The sequence below is a fragment of the Megascapheus bottae genome, chromosome 14 (genome assembly GCF_031878675.1).
Source record: "Megascapheus bottae isolate mThoBot1 chromosome 14, mThoBot2.hap1, whole genome shotgun sequence".
In the NCBI taxonomy this organism is placed as follows: domain Eukaryota; kingdom Metazoa; phylum Chordata; class Mammalia; order Rodentia; family Geomyidae; genus Megascapheus; species Megascapheus bottae.
In genome coordinates this window covers 17,551,979-17,575,968 of record NC_143522.1, presented here as the reverse complement: position 1 = coordinate 17,575,968, position 23,990 = coordinate 17,551,979, and the positions used below count along the sequence as shown (strand labels likewise).

General features: G+C 37.3%; 1 long non-coding RNA gene across 1 annotated transcript in view; it reads right to left on the bottom strand.

The window, feature by feature from the left end:
* The window catches only part of LOC150054772 (uncharacterized), a 214,952-nt gene extending 193,171 nt beyond the window's left edge, over positions 1 to 21,781 (bottom strand). The window contains exon 1 of the long non-coding RNA XR_016537655.1: positions 21,717 to 21,781. This is a non-coding gene — a long non-coding RNA (uncharacterized LOC150054772). The remainder of the gene's footprint in view (positions 1 to 21,716) is intronic.
* Between the last annotated feature and the right edge of the window lie 2,209 nt (positions 21,782 to 23,990).

Here is a 23,990-nt window from a genome sequence, read left to right as displayed (position 1 = left end):
CACTTGACTCTGTGTATGTGTGTGTGTGTATGTGTATGTGTATTTATCCTGGGGATTGAACTCAAAGCCTGTGCACTGTACCTGAGCACTTCTGGCTTTTGATAGCCTTTCCAATCCAGGTTGGCTTTGAATTGTGATCCTATAGAGTATTTAGAATTATAGGGGCGAAGCACCAGCACCTAGGAACTCACTGGAAAGTATAGTCTCCAAAAACCAACAACAACAACAACAAAAAAAAGTAAATCAAACTTAATAGTACTGTATGATATGTGTGTGTGTTGTGTGTGTGTGTGTGTGTGTGTTCTGTGTGGTATGTATATGTGTGTATGTTTGTGTATGTATGTATATATGCACTCAACTTATAAAAAGAAACTTTGGTCTGTTGAAATGCAATACAGCAAACATGAATTGACTTCAGACCAATGAACAGTGAAGATTGTGAACTCTGGAATGATACAATTCAGGGTTGAAGTTTAGCTTCAGTATTCACTGTGTCTCCTTTTTTATAAGTCCCTTATCTGAGCATCTGTTTTCCCTTTTATGACTTTCTCACTGGCTGGTTGTCAGGATTAAATGAGACAATTAGGCAATCTGTTTCCACAATGTCTGTCATATATTAGCCATTATTAATATTATTATTCTATTGTGTGTCAAACTTGGAAGTTTTTTATAGAGATAAACAAGTTACTTGGTTTTATATACAGATGGCAAAGGAGGAATATAGAAGAAAAGAATGCAACTTTTTATTATCCTTCTCATCTTGCAGATTTGGAAACTAAGGGTCAGTGATGCTAACTACAATGCTCATATTTTCAAAATCAATTCAGCAACTGACATTCAACCTCCTAAATGTCTAATTTGTTCTATTTGTCAAGCTTCCTTGAGTTAAGGGATGCATCCTGTCAAGCTTTAATTAGTGAGGAAACTGAAAATCATTCAAGAATATTTGAAGTGCTCAAAAGAAAAGCTGAACTTTAGTTTCTGCTAACAAAACATGTTTTGGAAAAGAGAAATGTCAGTATTTAATTGAGAATTTCTCATTTCCTACAGATTTCTAAATACATTTAAGATAACTTCTGTTTTGTCAGATTTTTTCCATATATTTTTTGTTTTGTCAGATTTTTACTTTTATGACTCATTTTAGTCAATTGCATTTAGTCCTTTATATTTGTTGATATCCACCCAGGTACGGAGTATTAGAAGTACAAATTACATCATGAAATTTAGCCAAGTTTTATAATCACCTCCAGCCCTGTTTTTCTTTTCTGTTTATTTTTAACTCTTCAAAAACCAGCCTCTTCATAAGGAAGGGATGGGGAAAAACAAGATGATTGGGAAGAGCTGAGGAAGGGAAAGTGGAAGAAAGCAATGTTCAATGTTCAAGAGGAAATGTACCCACTACCTCATGAATGTAACTATAACCCCTCTATACATCACCCCAACAATAAAACACAATTTAGTTTTGTCAGAGTTTTTTTTCATTCCTAAAGAACACATTACTTGTGATATTTGTTTAATAAATAACTTTCTGTTTTACTTTCATATTCCCTTTTCTCCACTTACATAATTTGGAATGAGCTTTATAATTCTATTTTTGTACATGAACATAATATACTTTCTTTATCTTAACACACACACCCTCACTCCCTCCTTCACTTCTCTCTCCCTCCCACTGATACCCCCTGAAAACAATTCCCGTTTGACATTCCTGTCATTTTTAAACTTAGGTCTAGATTCAACACATAAGATAAACGCAAGCTTTAGTTATGTTTCTGAGTCTGGTTCATTTTGCTCAATGTGATGCTCTTCAGTTTCATTCATTTTCCTTCAAACAACCTAATTTTGTTTCCTTTATTGAAGAGCCACTGTTTTCCTTATACACTTTGAGCAGTTTGACCCTCCCGTAAACAAACAAGCTGTCAGATCCCAATGGTCTTTATCAGCAAAAGAATTTCTGCATTTCCTATATGAGGAGATTTTTTTCAGGCTATTTTTATTTCCTTAAGATGCTTTTGCATTTAAGTTTAAATTACTAATTGAATTTAAATACTCAATGTAATTATATCTTACTATAATTAAAATAACTGAAAATTGGACTTCATTTAAAATAAAGATTTAATTTCATTGCAAATTGAAACTCAATTTAAAATTAAAATTTAATTTAATTTAAAATTGTGATTATTTCACATGCTTCTGAATGCAATTTAAATTTTAAAATGGTTACAGATACAAACCAAAAGCTGATATGCCATTTGAGATGTTGGCAACAGAATATTAACAGTGCTTGAAGTTTAAAAAAAAAATACAAAGTGACATTCAAAAGTACCCAAACGAAGTAACTGAAAAAAATCCTAACATGTATGAAAGTCAAAAATGTTGCCTGGGAAACATTGTTCCTTATGAGAACATTCTCTCCTATTTTAATTCTTTAGCCATTTTTGTCAGCTAGCGTAGCAACCCTAGAACAATTCACATATCTGCTAAACTTGCTAACGCTTTTGTTAAAGCTACCACAAAGAACATTTAGGGGGAAAATGATTATAGAATTTGATTTTACAGATCGTTAGGAGCCTTGATCCACTTCTTCAGGCAATGTTCCTACATTCCTGACAGCCAGGAGTGAAAATGAAATCTACCACAAACCCTGATAATTCTCCTTTCTCTACACTAACTCATAGATGGAACAAAGGCATCCCAGTGAGAAGGCCAATGTAATCGGTTTACCTCAGTACACTGCACATGATCATAGATTATCAGGTGTCAGGCTAAGTAAAATATTTGTTAGGAATACATAATTGCACAAAATAAGCAGTAAATTACAGGATACTCTCAGGCATTTCACATTAGGGAACAAGGAACCCTTTTAATGTCTTTCTTGTGCTCAGCCAATGCTATCTCACTAACATCCTTTTGATCAAACCAGAAGCATGGTCTACTTTCTGACTTCTCAGTATTTTATTAGAAAACCTACTCAAAAAACCCACACTTTGAAACTTTCTCTATTTTATTGTTACTTTTACTCCATAAAGGAGTTGGTAAAATTGTCTTATAGAAAAGCAAGATGATGCATTCAAGGGGAAATACATATTTTGATAACTACCCAAAGAGAAAAACAAACAATAGCTGCATTTTCCTCCAAAATTTAACAGTTTTGACTCATTATTTTGAAATATATGCTTGCTGTTTAAGAAACTACTGTCACCAATGTTTGTGATAAAATGTTACTAAAATACATATTTATACTATCTCTTCTCCAGAGTTGTATAAATCCCTACTTATTTACTGAAAAGAGATGTCATACTTTTCAATGATTTTATTTCCTCTCTATAATAGAAGACATTTTTATGAAAGCCAAGAAAATTAGGAAAGAGCAAGGAATGGTACCACATACTGTGTGTAGGTGTTCAGTAAATGGTATTTTATGTTGTGAAAAAGGAGGGAAAGAAAATGGAAGGGGACGAATAATTCTAAGTGCATTCATTTTCTTAATTTATGCTGCCAAGATAGAATTACTTAGTCACACCTCTGTATTTAATGTAAAATCAGTGATAAAGCAATCACTTAAATGTAAATCAGTCAGAAGAGAGGAAGAAGCAGGATCTAATTCTTAGCCATTTCACAATCCATAAAGGATGTGACATTGAAGTTTAGAGGGTTGGCGATGTATTTTGTGAGCACCAGCAATGGGATTGTAACTGAGGTACTAATTGTCAAGAGTCTGCTTCCATTTGAATCCCATGGCTCTCAGCACTTAGTAGCTTACATGACAGTCAGCAATTTATAACTCGGTGCTTTAGTTCTGTGATGTAGATTATTTTGATGGTTAAAGAACACTGTATATTACATATGCTATATATAATATAGTATACTATATATCCTATGATATACTATATAATATATATTATATGTATATATTATATAAATGTTATATGTAACAAAAATAAACCTTATGTTTATGTAACACTTATATAATAGCTATTTATAAGTGTTATATAATATATTATATAATATATATGTACATATATATGCAGAATCTATACTATATGAAATATATGCATCATATATAACATATAACATATATTGTATATACTTATATATTGTGTATACATATAAATGTATATTTAATATATAACATATTATGCAATATATTATACATTACATGTAAAAAGTTTAAAGGATCATCAATTACATGATTAGCAAGTTTCACAAGATCATATATATATGTATGATAATCAGATGAGTGCTTGGTACCTACTAAATACTAAATAAATTTCAGCTATTACTAGTTCTTGCTTAGGTCTAGTCTCTCTTCTTCTGGAAGCAGTAACAAGTTTGTTTTGTTGGAGAATTCCTCTGGAGCCATTCAGTGCATCTGGTCACACTGGCACAACTCCATCTTAGTGCAGTCCTGTTCAGTCAGGACACTGAAGCCTGCTCCAAAATTTGACTCTCATTGCGAGAGTATCAGAAGTTGGTTGGTAATGGGAGGTATTTGGGTCATGGTGAACCACCCTCAAAAATGGATTTATGCTACAACCAATCACTAGAGTAGTAGGCTCCTCATAAAAAAGGACGAGCTGGTCCCCTTTCTTTTTCTTTTTCTCCTTGTCATGAGATGATGTGGCTACAGGATTTTACCAGTTGCTAACCCCACAATCTTAGGCTTAGAAGCTACCAGAACTGGCCAATTTCTGTTCATTATAAATTACTAAATCTATAAGATTATGTTTTAACAGAATAAAATAGATTAAGTCAAATCCTCAACATCATAGTTTCTACTTCAAGTGTAAGCTTAGGACCAAAACTGATCCCATGAAACTCAATTTAGAAACTTGGAAAACTGACCGGGAAAATAAAATGACTCTTCACTTCAACTGAGAGTCATCTGTTAAGTATGAAGTTTCCAGACATAAGCTTGCAGAAAGCATGAGAGTAAATTCCACATGCCAAAATGCGTAAGTAAATGACAGAAGAGAAAAATCAACCTAATAGTATAGTGTGAGCTCTCCAAATGACCTTTGTATTTTCTTTTCTTTATTGTATTTATCTTGAGACAGAGGCTTGCTATATAGCCCAGGACTACTCCTAGCTACCTTCCTAAAATAAGTTGGTAATCAGTTACTGGTGCCATATGCATGTAATTCTAGCTACTCAGGAAAGAGGCTGAGATCTGATCATGGTTGGAAGCCTGTCTGAGCAGGAAACTTTTCGAGACTCTTAGCTGCAATTAACCATGAGAAAAACAGAAGTGAAGCTGTGGCTCAAGTAGTATAACACTAACCCTGAGCAAAAAGAGCTCAAGGGGTGGGGAGTGTGGCCTAGTGGTAGAGTGCTTGCCTAGCATGCATGAAGACCTGGGTTTGATTCCTTAGTATGACATACACAGATAAAAGCTGGAAGTGGTGCTGTGGATCAAGTAGTAGAGCTCTAGCCTTGAGAAAGCCCAAGCTCAGGCCCTGAATTCAAGGCCTAGGACTGGCCAAAAAAAAAAAAATGCTCAGGGACAATGTCAAGGCCATGTGCTCAGACACTATGATCAACAAATTAAATAAGTTGAATCAAAATCCCAAGTCATGCTTAGCAGGGAATATTAGTTTAAAAATATTAAGTGAAATATTAGTTTAAAATATTTTATGTCCTTTAAGCATTAATTAAATAACACCCTATATACTGGGTGTCATTTGGTTCCCAGAAGCCTCCCATTATACAGCAAAAGGCTGAGGCTTAAGAAATTGAATAAGTTTTGTTATTTATTCATTATTTCATTTTCAAAAGTTACCTAAGGTGACTTACCCAGATAGAAAAAGTAATTCAGAAAAAAAAAATCTCTTGGGCCTCATTTTAATTCCCTGGCTCTGGTAAATGTTTCCCTTCCCTGTGATTCTCTCCGAAAAAAATGGAACATCGTGGCTTATCCCCTGTTGTTGCTGTACCTGACTTTGGTAGCGAGTATCCTGTATATACATCTATATAGGATAATATGTTGGAAGTGAACTTTGAAACTCTGGAGGGGGGAGGGAGGGAAAGGGGAAGAAAAACATGGAGAAGGGTAACAATGTTCAAGAAGTAACACATTCACTACCTCACAAATGTAACCGTAACCCCCTCTATACCTCACCCTGACAACAAAACATTTTTAAAAATGGAACATCTTGACAAAGTTGTCCCTGCTCATCAAGTATCATCACAAAATTCAAGGTACCCTCTTTGTTCTCCTTTATGGAGAAGCTGCTATGATGTTGCATGGTCTCTTCCTTCAGGTCATAGAGCAGAAAGAGATTCACAGCCCAGGGAAAGGACATAGTATTTGGCCTAAAGTCCTTAGCACCACAGAAAGAAAGCTTTTATAAGTATAATTTTAGATACCAATTTAAAATTCTAAATGCAAAACTTATTTTCACTTTTATTCCTTAGTAGTACCACACATAGTAAAGATGAATTAAATGTGAACTCTCTGACTCTTGGCCAGACTACAAGTCTATGACTTGTCATGAAATTTTTTGGCAATATTTGTATCTCTACCAATAAAATTACTTCTTATGTAACCCCGTAGTAACATTCAGGGTCACACCTTAATAAATTTATCCTTTTACCTCTGCCTGCAAATGCATAATTCATGGTGCCACACACATTTTACAGTGGTATACCACTATAAAGATAATTCCCAATTGCTTCAAATGGATACAACCAATATTGCTTAACTTCTTAGACATCTTCTGTGTGAAATTGTCTAATAAGCCATATCAGTATCATCAATAACTTTTTTAGAAGATACTCAAAGGAGGAGGAGGAGGAGGAGGAGGAGGAAGAGGAGGAGGAGGAGGAGGAGGAGGAGGAGGAGGAGGAGGAGGAGGAGGAGGAGGAAGAAGAAGAAGAAGAAGAAGAAGAAGAAGAAGAAGAAGAAGAAGAAGAAGAAGAAGAAGAAGAAGAAGAAAGGAGCAAGAGGAATAAGAAGGTTATTAATAGCTTCAAAATTAGACAGCCTCACAAAATGAAAAGGATAGATTTGGCAGTTATATACTTGCCTCTGATTGGTTGATATAACAAATGTTAACAATAGCAGATGACGTACAGCAAAGTTGCAAGCAGCAATAACTCACACATATCAAAACACAATAGCAGACATTCTTCCATTATCTTAATTTTGCTTTCAGCTTTGACAGTTTCCTGGTTCACTGAGTCTAGTGGCTGATCTGGAGTTTGGGGTGTAGCTGGATCCGTGGGAGTCATGCTACACCTGTACTGATAGAAAGAGGACCTCCTATCTAGAACAGTGACAGCTAACAAGGCCAACAGTCCCACAGAATCACTAGTCAAATAGTAAGGAGGGTTATGGTTAATCTCATGTGGTTACTGTATCTGACTTTGTTACCTGGTATATTGTACATATGTTTATTTATTTATTTGAAATACTGAAGGGAAAGGGGAAAAACAAGATGATTGGGAGGAGGTCAGGGAAGGAAAGGGGGACAAAACATGAGAAGGGGTATCAATGTGTGAGAAGTAATGCACCCATTACCTCATGAATGTAACTGTAACCCCTCTATACATTATCCTAACAATAAAATACAATAAAAATAATAACAAAGAAAAATATAAGGAGGGAACCATCAAAGATATTGAGGTGGAATAAAGAAACTGTATGGCCCAGGTCTCAGACACCACAACACAGTATATGGGGCAAATATCTTATAAAGGAAAGGGTTCATTTTGGCTCATGTTTCTGGAAATTCTAGTCCAAGATCAGGTCAACTGCCTCAGGTATCTTTTGGTGCATATCATGTCAGGAGTTCAAAGCAGAAAAAAAATCACTCACCTCATGAACCAAAAAGCAGAGTGAGAGACAATGAGTCTGCATTCTGCTATCTCCTTGAGGACATGCCCCAATAATTTATAAAACTCCAATTTCCCACCATCTAAAAGCCCTGGGTACAAAGTATTTGACACATGGATTGGTGGGGCAGGGAGAGATATTCTCCCTTGCTCCAACCATGGCAAAATCAAATCTGGATGAGTCACCATAGAAAATCTAAAGCAGAAATTGAGGCATGAAGCACAGAATTAAGAACAAAAGGATCAGGGAAATAAGTGTGAGTAAAGGTGAATAACCAAGTTCCAAAACACAACCATCGGACTCTGCTGTCTCAAAGGCCTGAGAAAGTAAGAAGGCACAGCCAGATCTAATGATATTCTATAATTCCCAAGCTGACATGCCAGTGAAAGAGCTTCAGCAGAAGAGAAATTTTAAAATAATTACCAAATAATTTCTCACTAATCTATCCATGGACTATCAACTAAGGTATAGAAAATGTACTTTGGCATTCTTGGTTGACGTCTATGCATATTCTCTGCCTTTGTGTGCTTTGGTTCATAACTGTTATTCTAGTATCCAGTCTCTGAATAAATGAAATCAGTAAATAAAGGAAGAATGGCCAATAGACACGTGAAGAAATGCTCGACATCTCTGGCCATAAAAGAAATGCAAATCAAAGCAACTTTGAGATTCCTCCTCACTCCAGTTAGAATGGCCATTATCATGCAACCTAATAACAACAGATGCTGGCAGGGATGTGATCAGTAAGGAATGCTACTACCCTGTTAGTGGGAGTGAAACTTGTTCAACCACTCTGGAAATCAGTATAGTGATTCCTCAAAAGACTAAACATAGAGCTCCCAGCAATCCCACTCCTTGGCATTTACCCAAACGTCCATAACAAGGCCATACTAAAGCTACTAGCACAATAATGTTCATTGCAGCATTGTTTACCATAGCTAAGATATGGAACCAACCCAGATGCCCCTCAGTAGATGGATCAAGAAGATGTGGTATACACAGTAGAATTCTATGCTACCCTCAGGGAAAAAAAAATGATATGCCCCATTTGTAAAGAAATGGAGAGACTTAGGGAAAATCATATTAAGTGAAGCCAGACTCAAAGAAACAGATTCCATGGTTTCCCTCATTTGTAATAATCAGTACACATCTCCTAGCCGAAAATCACAATAGCTCCAAAGCTATGTACATATGACCATGCAGAATGAGGCTAAGTGAAATGAACTCCAGTATATGGAAACAAGAGGTTTGTCTTTGTGATTGTTGTTATTAATGTACTATGCAAAGTTATTTTCTCTTTTTTCCACTTATGGTTTATCTCATGTTGTTACTGTAACTGACTTTGTTACCTGGTATATTGCATATACCTTTATTTGTTTATTTGAAATCGGGAAGGGAAGGGGAAAAACAAGATGATTGGGAGGGAGTGGGAGAGGGACAGTGGGAGAAAAGCATGAGAAGGGGTATCAATGTTCAAGAAGTAATGTACCTACTATCTGGCAAATGTAACTGTAACCCCTCTGTACGTTACCCTCACCATAAAATACAATTTAAAAATATAAATAAATAAAATTAGTAGTTTTCCAACCATCCTTAGGTTATAAATAAAATTAGTAGTTTTCCAACCATCCTTAGGTTTAATCCGTTCTCTAGGGAGAAATCACATATAACTGTATACATGACATGTTACAGCAAAAGGATATTATTCTTGCTTGCCAAAGGGAAAGGTGCATGCAAGAAAGGCCAGAAGAAAGTAAGAAATCATCAAGTAGGCTTTAAAAAAAAAGAATAATGAATTCAGGTCAAGTCTTTCCTGCGTATTTATTCATGTATTGCATGTATAAGCAAATTATTCTTTTACATTGCTGAAACATTATTGTATTCATATACATTTTGTTTACCCAAATATTTGTTGAGACATAGCTAGATGTTTTCAGTGTGGGCCATTACAAATTTGGCCACTATGAACATTCATGTCAAGTATTTATAAGGATACAGGTTTTCAAGCCTAACTTACCTAGTATATTATATATATATTTATTTGTGTATTTGAAAATGAGAAGATAATGGAAAGACAACATGAATGGGAAGAGGTGTGGGAGAGAAAACGGGAGAAAAACATGGGAAGGAGTAACAATGTTCAAGAAGTAATGTACCCACTACCTCATGAATGTAACCTGTAACCCCTCTGTAGGTCACGCCCAACAATAAAATAATTTTTAAAATGAAAACAAATAGTACCTAACTAATGGCAAGATCTGATAAGTATACCTAGAAGTATGGTAGAAACTAACGAGTTGTTTTCCAAACCAGCTATTCCAGTTTAGATTCCTGCTAACAAAGTATCAAAACTTCCATTTGTCTATCTCTTACTATAAAAAGGATATCTTCATTCTTTTTATTTTATATATTTTCAAAAGAATGTAGTATTATACCCGTGTGATTTTTTTTGCTAGTCCTGGGGCTTGAACTCTGGGCCTGGGCACAATCCTTGGACACTTCTTGCTCAAGTCTAGCACTCTGCCACTTGAGCTACAGCACCACTTTTTTTCTGTGTGTGTGGTACCAAGGAATCAAACCCAGGAATTCATGCATGCTAAGTGAGCACTCGACCACTCGGCCACACTCCTGGCCCACCAGTGTGATTTTAACTCCTATGACCCCAATAGTTCATGGCAGTTTTGTTTACTTATTTGCTATCTTTGTATTCATTTGTGTACATATGTATGTGTATATGTAAAATGTTTATTCAAAGATGTTGCTTATTGGTTTAATTTTTCTATTAGAGATAAAAGATTTTTATTTGTGCCCTGTCAATATTCCCTGCCAATCTATGCTGTAACTTACTTATCTAGCTAGTCTTAATTATCAAGAACACTAACTTTTCAATTCTTTATTATAATTATCATATTCATACACTTTTGAATCCTTTATAGGAAGTGGTCGCCTGTTCAAAAATGTATTATATACCTTTATTTGAATACCATTGAAGTTATCCTCTCTTTGAATATTCATTTTTTAAAAAACTGTCTTTACTAATTTATGTTTACATTTTTGTCAAAAAATAATAGTGCCTATAGGTATAAATTTATGGCCCTCATATTATTTTACTAAGCACGTATTTCTTTCCAAGACTTAATATTTCTCATAGTCCACAACTGTCGGTAATGAATTATCTCAACATTTTAAAGTTGTAAAATATATATTACATTCATTTTTAAAAGATTTTTGATAGGTATATGTCATAGCTGCTTTATATTCCTATAATATATTACCATAAAGTAGGTCCCTTATAAACAATAGAAATTGATTTTTTTATAGTTCTGAGGGGGAAAGAGGGGATGACTTAGCTTAAACCCCAATAGAAGGAAGAGAGAAAGAGAAAAATATATATGGTAACTTCAATTAATGGCTGGTAGCCATGTGTAACGAAAATAACACAGTGGCAGAAATTGGATGCCTTGAAGAGTGACACAAATATAAAGAACTGTACTATACATTGGAAACAGAGCTAATAGAACTTTTAATGGATTTTTGAGTATGCTGAAGAAGACTCAAGGAGCAATTGGAAAAAAATGAGTCACAAGTTCTGTCTGGACTGAATGGAGATTACTGCTAGAACTGTCTGTTAAAAGTTTAAAGATGCAGAGTATGTTAAAATGCAAGTGCTGATTCAGTTGGTCTGAGGGAGGTCTAAGATTCAACATTCTGGCCGCACATGTAGAATGATATTCATGATGCAGATGCTCTACCATAGGTTGAATTGCAATTTCTTATCTAACCGAGGGGAAGACAAGCAGAACGGTGATCTGAAGCTGGTAGGAAAGAGGATCCAGTCACAACATTTGACAAGGATAGATATGTTCTTTAAGGACAGTTTAGATTGAGTATTATAGAAAAGTGAGCAAATCAATGACTTTAGAGGAAATGATTATGAAGTTTAGTATAGAATGCAAGAGCAGCTAACATTTGTATACCACAAATGTGAAATTGGATAGGGAAGGGGGGAAAACAAGATGAAGGATGGGGGTGGGGGGAGGGAAATGGGGACCAAGACATGAGAAAGTATATCAATGTATGTGAATTAATGCACCTCCTATCTGGCAAATATAATGTATACCTTCTATTAATTACAATAAAAATATATGAAAAAAAGAAATTAAAAAGAGAAACGGAAATAAGCATAAGCTTGGGATGTAGGCTGAATTTCACCATGGGTCTATTAGATATGAAAAATACCCTCTACCAATTCTCTTTTTCTAACTCTCTCCTCACCCATCCTATACCACTTATTTGGAATCTCAGCGTTTAACAAGAGTCTTAAGAGTTTGGAATGAAAAAACAGAGGGCAAAATCAATGAGACAGTAAGACCTTGACTAAATTTTAAATTAAAAAAAAAAACAAAAACCTAACAGCTGAAGAATTAACCTTTAGACTAATGACTAAGTGGGGTTTTTCTGAAAATACTAAAGAAATATGAGCACATCTAGGGACTGAAAAACTTTAAACTCTAGTTGAATTTTGACTGAACTGTAAGTTAAAGAAACAAAAAAAGGGAAGAAAATCCCCTAAAGGGCCATTGAAAGCATTTAAATTTGTGCTCACCAAAGCATGTTCTGATGTTTTAACAGCTGGAGCGGTTGAGCATTCTTCTGTTTTAGAAGTCTTAATAGCCAATGACAAGAGGGCAGGTTAGACACCTATGGAGCTCAAGCAGCCTCGTGGCAACACGTAAAGTGAGCAAGCCTCTGTGTTCATGGGGTGGAACAATGTCTTCTGAAGAACAAAATGTTTAATAGACTGTTCTATATATTTAAACTGAAGTGGGTTTGCCCTTCACTTTAACTTGACCACCCATCTCCACACCAGCCCTAAGCAATCACATCTCAATTACAGGGATGCAGAAACAGAAAGACTGCAGTGATGAACACACAGCCAGTGACTACAGTGTGGGAACAGCCATTCTGTTCAATGTTAAAGCAAACTATGCATTTGACCATAAAAGTGTACTAAAGAGTTTTCGAATTATCCAGTTTGTTCCATCAAAGAAGAAAGCAATCAGGAAAAATGGAAAACTTGGAGTCAGATCCTATTCTCCTGTCTCTTTCTTATATAAACTGCAAATGCATTATGCTCACTCGTCTACCAAATTCCAGATTTCAATAGGTTTTATTCTTTAATCTTTCACATAGACCTACAAAGTAAATATACATAAAGATCCTCCCAGGAGAAAATATCTAATCAGATGTGTATGTATGAGACAAATGCTGTTTCAGAGATGTGTGTATCTCTTTAGTGTATACCAGAATCACTTAAAGGGCTTAGTGAGCCACAGATTGCTGCTGCCTCATCTCCCATGTTTAGGATACAGAAGATCTCTACTTAAGTTTAGCTGATGTTGCTGATCTAGAGACCACATCTGGGGAAAAAGTGCCTTGAAGAATGGTAAGCAGAGACTATGTTCATTGTATGCTCAGTAAATGCAGCTTTACTGAGAGATAACCCCAAGTTGATTCGTAAAGAGTACAACATAGGAAATAAGAGGAAGAGGATCTTAGAAATGAAAGAAATGTACTAATTAATAAGCTGAAATCTGTGAGGACTTTTCTCTGCTCCCATGCTTTTCTGGTTCTTCTTTTTTTATATCTTTATTAAACAGAAGGGTTACAGATAAGTCAGGCAAAGAGTACATTTCCTTTTGGATAGTGTCTCCTCTTCCCTCACTCTCTACCAGTTTTTTCCTCCTATTCTTACCCACAGATTGTATAGTTCATTTTCTTTCTTTCCTTTTTCTTTTTTTTTTTTGTTTATAATCGGTGTGGGACTTGAACTCTGGGCCTAGGCGCTGTCCCTGAGCTCTTCAGCTCAAGGTTGCTACCCTACCCCTTTGAGCCACAGCACACTTCTGGTTTTCTGATGGTTAATTGGAGATAAGAGTCTCACAGGTCACTTTGTTACCTGATATATCGGATATATTTGTATTTGGTTATTTGAAATTTATAGGGAAGGGGGGAAAACGAGATAAGGGGTGGGGGTGGGGGGAGGGAAATGGGGACCAAGACATGTGAAAGGGTATCAATGTATGTGAATTAATACACCTTCTATCTGGCAAATATCATGTAACCCTTCTATTAATTACAATAAAAAATATATGAAAAAAAAAGAGTCTCACAGGTTTTAGTGCCCAGGCTGGCTTTGAACCACAATCCTCACATGCCATCCTCCTGAGTAGCTAGGATTACAGGTATGAGCCACCAGCGCCCAGCCTATATAGTTCCTTTTCAATATGGTGTCAGTGAGTACTTGTTTCCCCTTTTTCTCTGCATTTCTATGCCTCCCCTTACAAATAAACCAAGGCAAATAAACAGGAAGAAAAGAATAACAGCAAAAAGGAAGAAAAAGCCTCTTGTTTCCTTTTCCTGGAGTTCACGTCAATATTTTTCTGTATGATCAGATGCACATAGGTATTGTGCCTTTCTGTTCGTTTCCTATGAGCGTCTTCCTTTGGTCTCACTGTGTATGAATACCTAGGCTTCTTAAAGATCCAGGAAGAAAACAAAAGAATGGGGGAAAGTCTCATTTTTCACATTGCTTGAAAAATCCAAATCAATAAACTTACGCAGAATTCTGGGGTGGAGGTAACACGGGTCATGAAGCATTAAACTCACAAACTGACATGTAGAACTGAAACTCCTTTATATGACTGCTTTGAAATAATTGATTTTATTTCTTTTGCCAGTCCTGGGGCTTGAACTCAGGGCATGGACACTGTCCTTGGATATCTTTGTTTAAAGCTAGCTAGCACTCTGCCACTTGAGCTACAGCACCAGTTTCAGCTTTTTCCTATTTACATGGTACTGAGGAATCGAACCCAGGGCTTGAGGGTGAGCATTCTACTACTAGGCTACACTGCCAGCCTCAAATAAGTTTTAAATATATTAATTAATAACAGATTTCCAAGGTCTTGAACCTGCAGTATGTTCATTGAATCTCCACTTCTTCTCTACTTGTAGTACAGTAGCTGTCCCCATTCACCAGTGAGCTGCAGATGTCATTATCCAGAATGGAAAGGGAGAGGATTAGAGGCCTTTCCTTGTCTAGGCCCTGACTTTACACATAGACATTCAAGGACACAGAAGGTAGATATATTCTAATGTCCTCTGACACTAGCATATGATAATAATTTAAATCTGTGTCTGTCTTTTGCTACTTTCCAACATAAACTGAAAAGATATAGAAATACAGTTTTATTTCTCCTATATTCAAACTGGAAACCCACAGTCTCACCTACATTAAAGCAAGGATTCTTACCACTGAACAACATCTTCAGCCCTTTGCTGCTGTTGTTTTGTTGTTTCCTGGTTGTATTTCAGATGAGGTTTTACTGCATGTTTTCTTGTACCAGGTCTCTACTTGGTATGACAGGGATGAATTGCAGAACCTGGCTCTGTATGGCTGGATATTATGACATTTGAAATAAATCTAATGATTGGTTCAATTTCAGAAATAAAAGAAATAGGAGACCAATTTTTTTAAATTCTCCTCTTCAGTTTATGGAAGCATGATTCACTTCAATGCTAACAACCATGAGCCCTCAAAACAAATCTGGAGGAGAGAAAATAATATCTGGTGCCTCTTGACTACAACTGAGATACCCTGGCAGTGATAGAGAACTAAATTGCAGATGCAAATGGAGATGTCTAGAAGAACCAAGCTATAACCCTGCTAAAAGAGTATTATCCTCTCTTAGAATGATAACCAGCTAAGAGAACGTGGTGCTGCTGGCAGCCCATTGTCATGAAGAGAAGCAGAATCCAGAGACAGAGGCCAAGAAAAACAGACACCATTTTTTGCAGCCCTCGAGCTGCAGAACTCTCCTTCAACCTCTTGGTTTTGTGAACCATTCCTTCTCCTTTGTCTTCCTTTAGTTTATGTCACTAAGGATTACAAGGATATTAGGGTAGTGATAAATGAATATCTGTTTGGCAAAGGATCCCAAAAGAAACACCTTCTTTTGAATTTGTGGGAATCTTATTTGCAGGTCAAGTTATTTCTCAGCCAGAGTTATGAAATACAGAAGACTTCCTGAGTATCCTTAGAAGACCATATTCTTTTTGGTATGGATTGACAGAGCTACTGATGTGGGGAGAGTCAGACAGACAAGCAGAGAAAGAGTGAGATAAAGAAACAGAATAAGAGAAAGAGTCACACAGAGATGGAGAGACATGGCAGAGAAGAGGGAGGGAGGGAGGGAGGGAAGGGGGAAAAGGGAAGTAAAAGAATAAAGAAACACTTAGTTGAAACCAAAATCCATAGCATAATTCCAGGCTGTTGAAGTACCTTTTGTTCGAGTCAGATTTTCCACAGGTTACTCTGATAAGCAAAGAATATTAGAGATAAAATGGTGCCATTAGATCTGTTCACTTGATTGCCAACACATGCTTCAGTTTCAAAGATGGGTATGTCTATTAAAATTCAAACCAGATTCAAAAACTAACCACTCACTCATAAAGTACGGCTTGTCCTAAAGGGTCACCATGCTAAGTTTAGAGCCATATTCTTCATTCCAGCGAAAACTCACACCATAACCCTGATCCTTCCCACCATTCTCAGACTGACCTTATATCTATTACAGTTCACATTAATTCCCCTTTCAACATCTCTACTTGTTCCTTTGCAACTCCAGAAAACATCAAGACTCCCCAGTCGCAAAACCACTTGAGCAGAAAGAGTGTGGCTCCATCAAGCCCTGATAACCTTTCTTGCTGCAAGAATAATAGAAGAATGGCCTTCTTGGGCTACTTCCATCTATTTCTATTAAATTTATCCTCCAAAGCTGTCAAGCCACTCATTTCTCCTTCCTGCTATACAGACCGCCACTGGATTGGGGGCAGCAAGAAAGAGACAAAAAGGCTGAGGTAAGCATAGAGTATAGAAAGAATTGCAAGTATAGGATGAGTGGTGGGGGGCAAGGGAGGTGGGCATCAAATCTCCTGTGACCTGTGTGCAACCACTATGATCACAGACCCTTCACTTAATCTCACCAAAGCTATTAGCAGCTACATTTCCAGGTTGCATCTAGCTGCTCAAAAAGATAACTGCCTTGCAGACTTCAATATACCCTGAGAGAATTAGATTTTTCTAAACCAAAGATTGAATCCCTCCAGCCTCCCCTCTTCTTCACTGTACCCAGGGCTTCATGCATGCAATTTGATTTCACTTGTACACTCAGAAGATGACATCCTGTGAAGTCTGCCAGAAGCAGCAAAGACTGAAACACCTGGATCTATGGCACTCTGTGTCATCCTGCTTCTTTTGCTTACCTATTTCTGCTCAGGAGACTGCTAGGGAAAAACAACTTTAATCTGAAAAAAAAAGTACATGAAATAAAGTGCTCTCTTCATTTCCAGGAACCAACACAAGTCAGCAAAGGAATGGGCTTTTGGTTTAAACCCTAAATAAAGTTGCCCTTGTGTAATAAAATGATTCATGGTTTGCTAGTTAGAAGGGGAAAGATGTGCAGCTAAGTCTCTAAGTAACCAAATGTCATCTTGTGGCCAGTTAGAGAAATGATGTGCAAATCAAGGGTTGCTGTTCCACCATGCGCAGAGAATATACTCTCCGTGAAATGTCAGTTAATTTCCCAAACAGAACCTGCTTCTCCCTCTCAGTACTCCCATACCAACACGGCAACCACCTTTACTACATATGTTTCAGGTACTGGCAATGAATGTGACAGGAAGGATTTCATATAGTAATCATTTAAAAGATACAATAGTAAAATATCAGATGAAAATTGGCATTTGGATTGGTTCAGAGATTTTAAAAGTATCCTTTACAACAGTCCCAAAGCATTGCTTTAATCTAGGCATACATGTCTTTATCTCCTCCAGGACACCATAGATGGTGGAATTGCATGTAGCATAATGCCTTGAAGGTCTGAGAATCCTGTCTGTGTGACAGGACATCAAGTGATGCTGAATCTTTGCCTCAAATGTAAAAAGCCACTGTCCAGGTAAATGGTGCAGGCAAAGGATGACATGCCCACGTCGAATTCTGTACCATGCACTTGTTCCCTGAACGACTCCACCAAGCACAGCCTGCTTCTTTACAAATTTACATTCCATCTTTATAAGCCTCTCAAATGAAAAGAGCCTAAGAGACACTAATGGATCCCTTCATGGACCAAGAAATAAGAACCCGGAAGTAGCTGTAGCCCCTATATTCTTATAACAAGTCCACACGAGGTGGCATCCACAGAGTAAAGGTCAGTTTTAGGGGGAGGCACTATCCAGCACTGGATCCACTAACGTATCCCTTGTTAGAGGCACCCCTGCTCAAAAGCCATGTATCTCCAGGTCTCATGTCACTGCCACTGAGATGCTACCACCTAGACATGGCACAGCCTCCAGGTTCTTTATCCTCTTCCCTAGTTCTCAGACATTCACTGTTTCATGCTCTTCTTCCCACCCTGCCAAAGATTGGTTTTTGCTCTATCATTACATTATTGCGCAAGATCTAAAACTAGAAAATCTGAACCTAAAGCCTGAGATTCTGTAAGGAGAATCATAGGCCCGACATTCAACGCCAGGGGTACCAACATGTAAGGCTCATGCCCGGTTGCCCTGATACAGAAATTAAAGAGACAAATAGTGATGCACTGCAAAAGAAAATGTACTATATGCACCGGGCACCGTGGCTCACACTTGTAATCCTAGCTACTCATGAGATCTGAGGATCGCGGTTCAAAGCCAGCCTGGGCACTAAAAGGTCCATGAGATTCTTATCTCCAATTAATCACCAGAAAACCAGAAGTGGGGCTCCAGGAGTAGGGTGGTAGCCTTGAGCTGAATAGCTCAGGACAATGCCCAGGCCCAGAGTTCAAGCCCCACAATAACAACAATAAAAAAAAATGTACTAGATGCCGACTACACGCAGGAATGAGGGACTGTAATCATTTCTGTCCATCTTCAAGCTACTGGCATGAGCCTTAGGTTCAACATAGGATCATGGGGTCAGGTAAAGAGAGGTATACAGTCCCACTATGGGGTCAGTTCTGGTCTTGTGAGAAGTTCCAGAGAAGCCAGGAATGATGGCTCATGCCTGTAATCCTAGCTATTCAGGAGGCTGAGACCTGAGGATCAGATTTCAAAGCCAGTCCTGGCACTAAAGACCATGAGACTCTTATCTCCAATTAATCACTAGAAAATGGGAAGTGGAGCTATGGCTCAAGGAGTAGAGCAGCAGCCTTGAGCTGAAGAGCTCAAGGACAATGCCCAGGCCCAGAGCTCAAGTCCCATGACACACAAAAAAGAAAAAAGAAAAAAGAAGTTCCAGAGAAGTTCCATTGTCAACACACCAAGGAAACCATCTGGTCCCTGTTAGATGACTAATCCCATTCTATGGTGCAAACCTCATTATTAGAAAAATAAATTACCCATCATTTGAAAAGTGGTCTTTCCCACAAGGCTTTGTTTTCCTGGGGAGTTTTGAGCCCTTAGTCACAAAGATATTATGGATCAGTCTTCCATACCATTCCTGGAATCCCAGGTGATTGCAGGAAAGGCACTCAGAGCAAAAGAGACAGATGCAAAATAGAAAAAGAGATATGAAGTTTTTATTCTGCTTTTAATTAACTAGTAGGTCTCAGTGAGGAATCACTGCTTTTTTTAGTAAGTGCAGTTTCTAAGTACCTCTTACAGTTCTAACTTTAAAACTCCAAGGATTAATGAAGCTTTTTCAGAAGCCCTAAATAGTAGTTCAGGGCCTCCAGAAAAGGTGGGGGGGGAGGAAGACATTCCTAGATTTGGCCTTAGTCCTCCAGGCAGATCACTAAAACAGTAGGACAACAGTAAAAATGGGAAATTTAGCAAAACTGTAGGGCATTTTCAGTAACATGTAGGTCATCTTTTTTTTTAAGGCAGAAAATTAATGGAGTAATAGAGGTGCCAAGGAAATATCAGGATCTCCAAATGAGAAGTAACTGTTCCTCTAGACACCCCTCTTCCTCCTGGTGTTATAAAGAGTCTGCTTTTGTGGTTAGAATGATCTCAGGTCTTTTCATTCATGCCTAAATTATTCAACAAATATTTCTTGAGTGCCTATAATATACCAGGCACTGTGTTATTGGACTTGTAATTTTTACTTTGTAAGATAGTTTACTGGGGTTTTTTTTTAGATGTGTAAAAGCTTGGGAAAGCAAGAGCAACTTGGAATTTTGAGTGGCAGAAACAATCCACCTAATCTACGTGTAGTCCAGGTACTAATACATAGTCAATGTTACTTGACCTCCTTCATCTTCAGCACCCTCTTCTATAAAGTGGATATATGCTTATTACCACCTCACACCATTGTTGCATAGCCTGACTGGGTTAGTGAATGCAAGGGTACTTTTGATACTTTGGGGAGTAGGAAAACAAGGTGCACTTGTTTGCTATTTTAATAGATGAAGATAATATCTAAAGCCACCATTTGTACCAAGGGTTAGGAGTAGCAACAAAGTACCTGGGGTGGTCAGAGAAGAATAAAAGAGAGAGAAAAGAAATCAACTTGTACAATGAATGATGTGGATTATCTTTGGACTCTGAGTAGCTACACATCATTAACACAGAGAAAAGGAACAGTGTCTCTCAAATGAAGCGTATATGAATTATCTGAGACTGATATTGGATTGCAGGTTCTGACTCACTATGCCTGGGGTAGGAGCGAAGATTCTGCACTGCTAGCAACTTTCTGGTAAAGCAATGCTTGTTATATCTAGACCACATCTGGAGTAGTATAAGGTTGGATAAAATGGAAAATTACAACCACACAATTACACACATGTGTATAAACTACATAATTGGTATATTGCTAATGTATGTTTATAAATACATATATTCCTTCATTAACAACAAACTAGCAGCTGGGATTTCTATCACAAAATCGTTTCTTCTTCTAACTGAGTATATTTAGAAAATGAAGGTGTTAAGCAATGTTTCCTAAGTTTCCTTCCAACACTAGCTTTCGATTTGAAATCATTTTACCATGAGGAGAAAAAATAATTTATTTCCAATTGCAAGGAAAGTAAGTGATATAAAGTTATGATCATCAGATATTTTTTTCACCTAGCCCCCAGAAAAATTCTCATGGAGAACACTGTTCTAGAGTCATATTTTCTTCATGACCAAAATACAAATGCCAATGAAGAAACAGTACATCCATATTAGTTATAAAGACAGTGTTAGAACTTCACTTAAAAGAGCCAGGAGTGTAGCTTAGTGGTAGAGTGCTTGCCTAGAAGGCACAAAGCCCTGGGTTCAATTCCTTGGTACCATATACACAGAAAAAGGTAAAAGTGATGCTGTGGCTCAAGTGCTTGCCTAGCATGCATGAAGACCTGGGTTCAATTCCTTGGTACTCCACAAAGATAGCAAAAAGCCGGAAGTAGTGCTGAGGCTCAAGTGGTAGAGTGCTAGCCTTGAGAGAGTCCAAGGACAGTGCTCAAGCCCTGAGCTCAAGCCCAGGACTGGCAAAAAAAAATACTACGAAATGAAGATTGCTGGTAGCAAAAGTCCCCCAGCATCTCTTCAGCTAGCATACACACTTAGACACTTGCAACACAAACTATTCAAAGTTGTTTGCATTTTCTTCCAACAAGTCTTGTCAAGTTTGTATTATTTATAAGCTAAAAAAATTTGTAACTAGCCTTTCACCTTTTGTCACATTTTTTGCATTTTTAGAGCAATTCTAAGCTACTTAGTGTCTTTCCCACATTGTATAATATGAAAGTGGGAGGGAATACAAAGTATCATCTCTACTAGGAAGTGAATCCATAACTAAGCAAAAGTATTGGACCAAATTAAAAGGAAACCAAAACAGACTTTCCTTAAACCCACTTACCATTGTGCTCCTTTTCTTTTCTTTAAAAACAAATCTCTTTATTTTCAGACATGCTTTAAAGTATTTAGATGCATCTATAAAATAAGAAATCCTTTTGGTATTTTGACTGGTATTTTTAAGTCAAAAATGGGAAAGAAAAGTTAAAAGACACATGACGTGATCTGACCCAGGTTCCTGTATAATCCTTGCCCTCTTCCCTTAGTTCTAACCAGTACCATCACTACAGACTGTTAACACTGTCCTCGGCTTTGGGTTACCAGTAAGCTGATAATGGCCATACAGACAATGCATGCATGCATTTCAGAGGCTACGTATTAAGATCAACTCCTGTCATTGTGTTAAGAGGAATAATAAGTATATAAACAAGAAATTATATGTAGACTTTGTTTCTTCACCAAGTCATTAACAGTAGATAGTTATTCCAAAATTTAGATGGACTCTTCATTAAGCACCTTGAGATATATCCATTTAAAAAGCCCAATGATAAATGGAACTAAATGAGACATGTGGCTAAATTAAGCATTATCTATACATGAGTTCATAATTATACAGAATATGTACATACAATTTGCCTTAACGGTATTTCCATCTATAACTGAAATTCCCAGGGGTCCTCAAGCAAGGACAGCTTTGTGATGTCATTCCATTAATGGAGCTCTGTTACCATGGGGACATCAAAACTCCTCAGAATAATCTTTAGTCCTGACAATTGAAGCTAGAGAATTTCAATTAGGCCATACACTCGATATCTCCTAGCGACTTCCAATTTGAAAGTTATCAAGTTCTGAAGTTCTGCTATTTTGCCTGAGAAAGTGTTTGCTTCCAGCTGTATTTCAAAGAAGTACATATATATTACTATTTAATTCTTCATTTTCTATAATATAGAAATGTATGTTTCTGGGTCTTCTGTAGCCAAAAGCAACTAGTAAATTCCACCAAGTCATTGACATTAAGGGTATATGCATATGCACATTCTCTATAAACACATGTATAAATGCATATATACACATATATGTATATATGCACATATGCACATATGATTTAATTTTTCTTTTGAAAGTCATTAAATAACTAGTAGTATTTATTCCAAAATTTAGATAAGTTCTTATTTAAGCCCCTTGAAATATATCCATGAGATAGCAATAGAGAGAGAAGGAATGAGAGAGAAAGAGAGAGAGAGAGAGAGAGAGAGAGACTTGAGAGTCTTGTAGGATTCTTAAGCACAGGCATGACAGCAGCTAAATTGCATATGCATAGCACATATTTCTTAACCTGTGTTCCCAAAATGCAACAGATAATTATTATATGTGAAAATATAGAAAGACAATGATATCATATGAAAAGTAGTGTGAACTGGAGGATCAAGATAAAAAGAAGACATTTTGGAAGGTCACTTGAGTGTCTCTGGAACAACTCCATACCAAGAATGGTCCATCATCCACCAAAACAATTAAATCCTCTTTCCCTTGGACTACAGGAAAGAGCACTTAGTTCTAGGTCAAGAGTATATTCAGCAGTCAATGGCTGTGATTGCCTAAAACTCAAGTGACTAAGGAATGGAGGCCAGCTAATAAACCAGAAGGCAAAGCAAATTGTCTGCCTGAGACAAAGATATAAAGAACAAGAAGTTGAACAAGGACAAACATATTTCAGTGCTTCAAAAACTTGTCCAAATAGGATGGAGTACAATGAATACCAGAGACTTCCCTTTCCCCACTTCATGTTTGTGACATTATCATTTTCTAGTAGCTAAATTTCCCTGTATGCTTTATGAGCAGAGTGCTCCTGTCTGCCTCATATGCAGGGATAAGAGACCCCATGCTGTCAGGTGCTGTGGCTCACGCCTGTAATCCTAGATACTCGGGAGGTTGAGATCTGAGAATTGCAGTTCAAAGCCAACCTGTGCACTAAAGTCTGTGAGACTCTTATCTCCAATTAATCACCAGAAAGCCAGAAGTGGCAATGTAGCTCAAAGTGGTAGAGTCTTAGCCTTGAGCTGAAGAGCTCAAGAACAGCACCCGGGCCCAGAGTTCAAGCCCCACCACAGACAGACAGACAGACAGACAGACAGACAGACAGACAGACAGACAAGAAGGAAGGAAGGAAGGAAGGAAGGAAAGAAGGAAGGAAGGAAGGAAGGAAGGAAGGAAGGAAGGAAGGAAGGAAGGAAGGAAGGAAGGAAGGAAGAGCCTGTGACAATTGCACTGAGATGGAGAAGAAATAACCAAAAAATAATCTCTGCTGGATATCCAGAACTGTGGCGAGTTTAGCAAA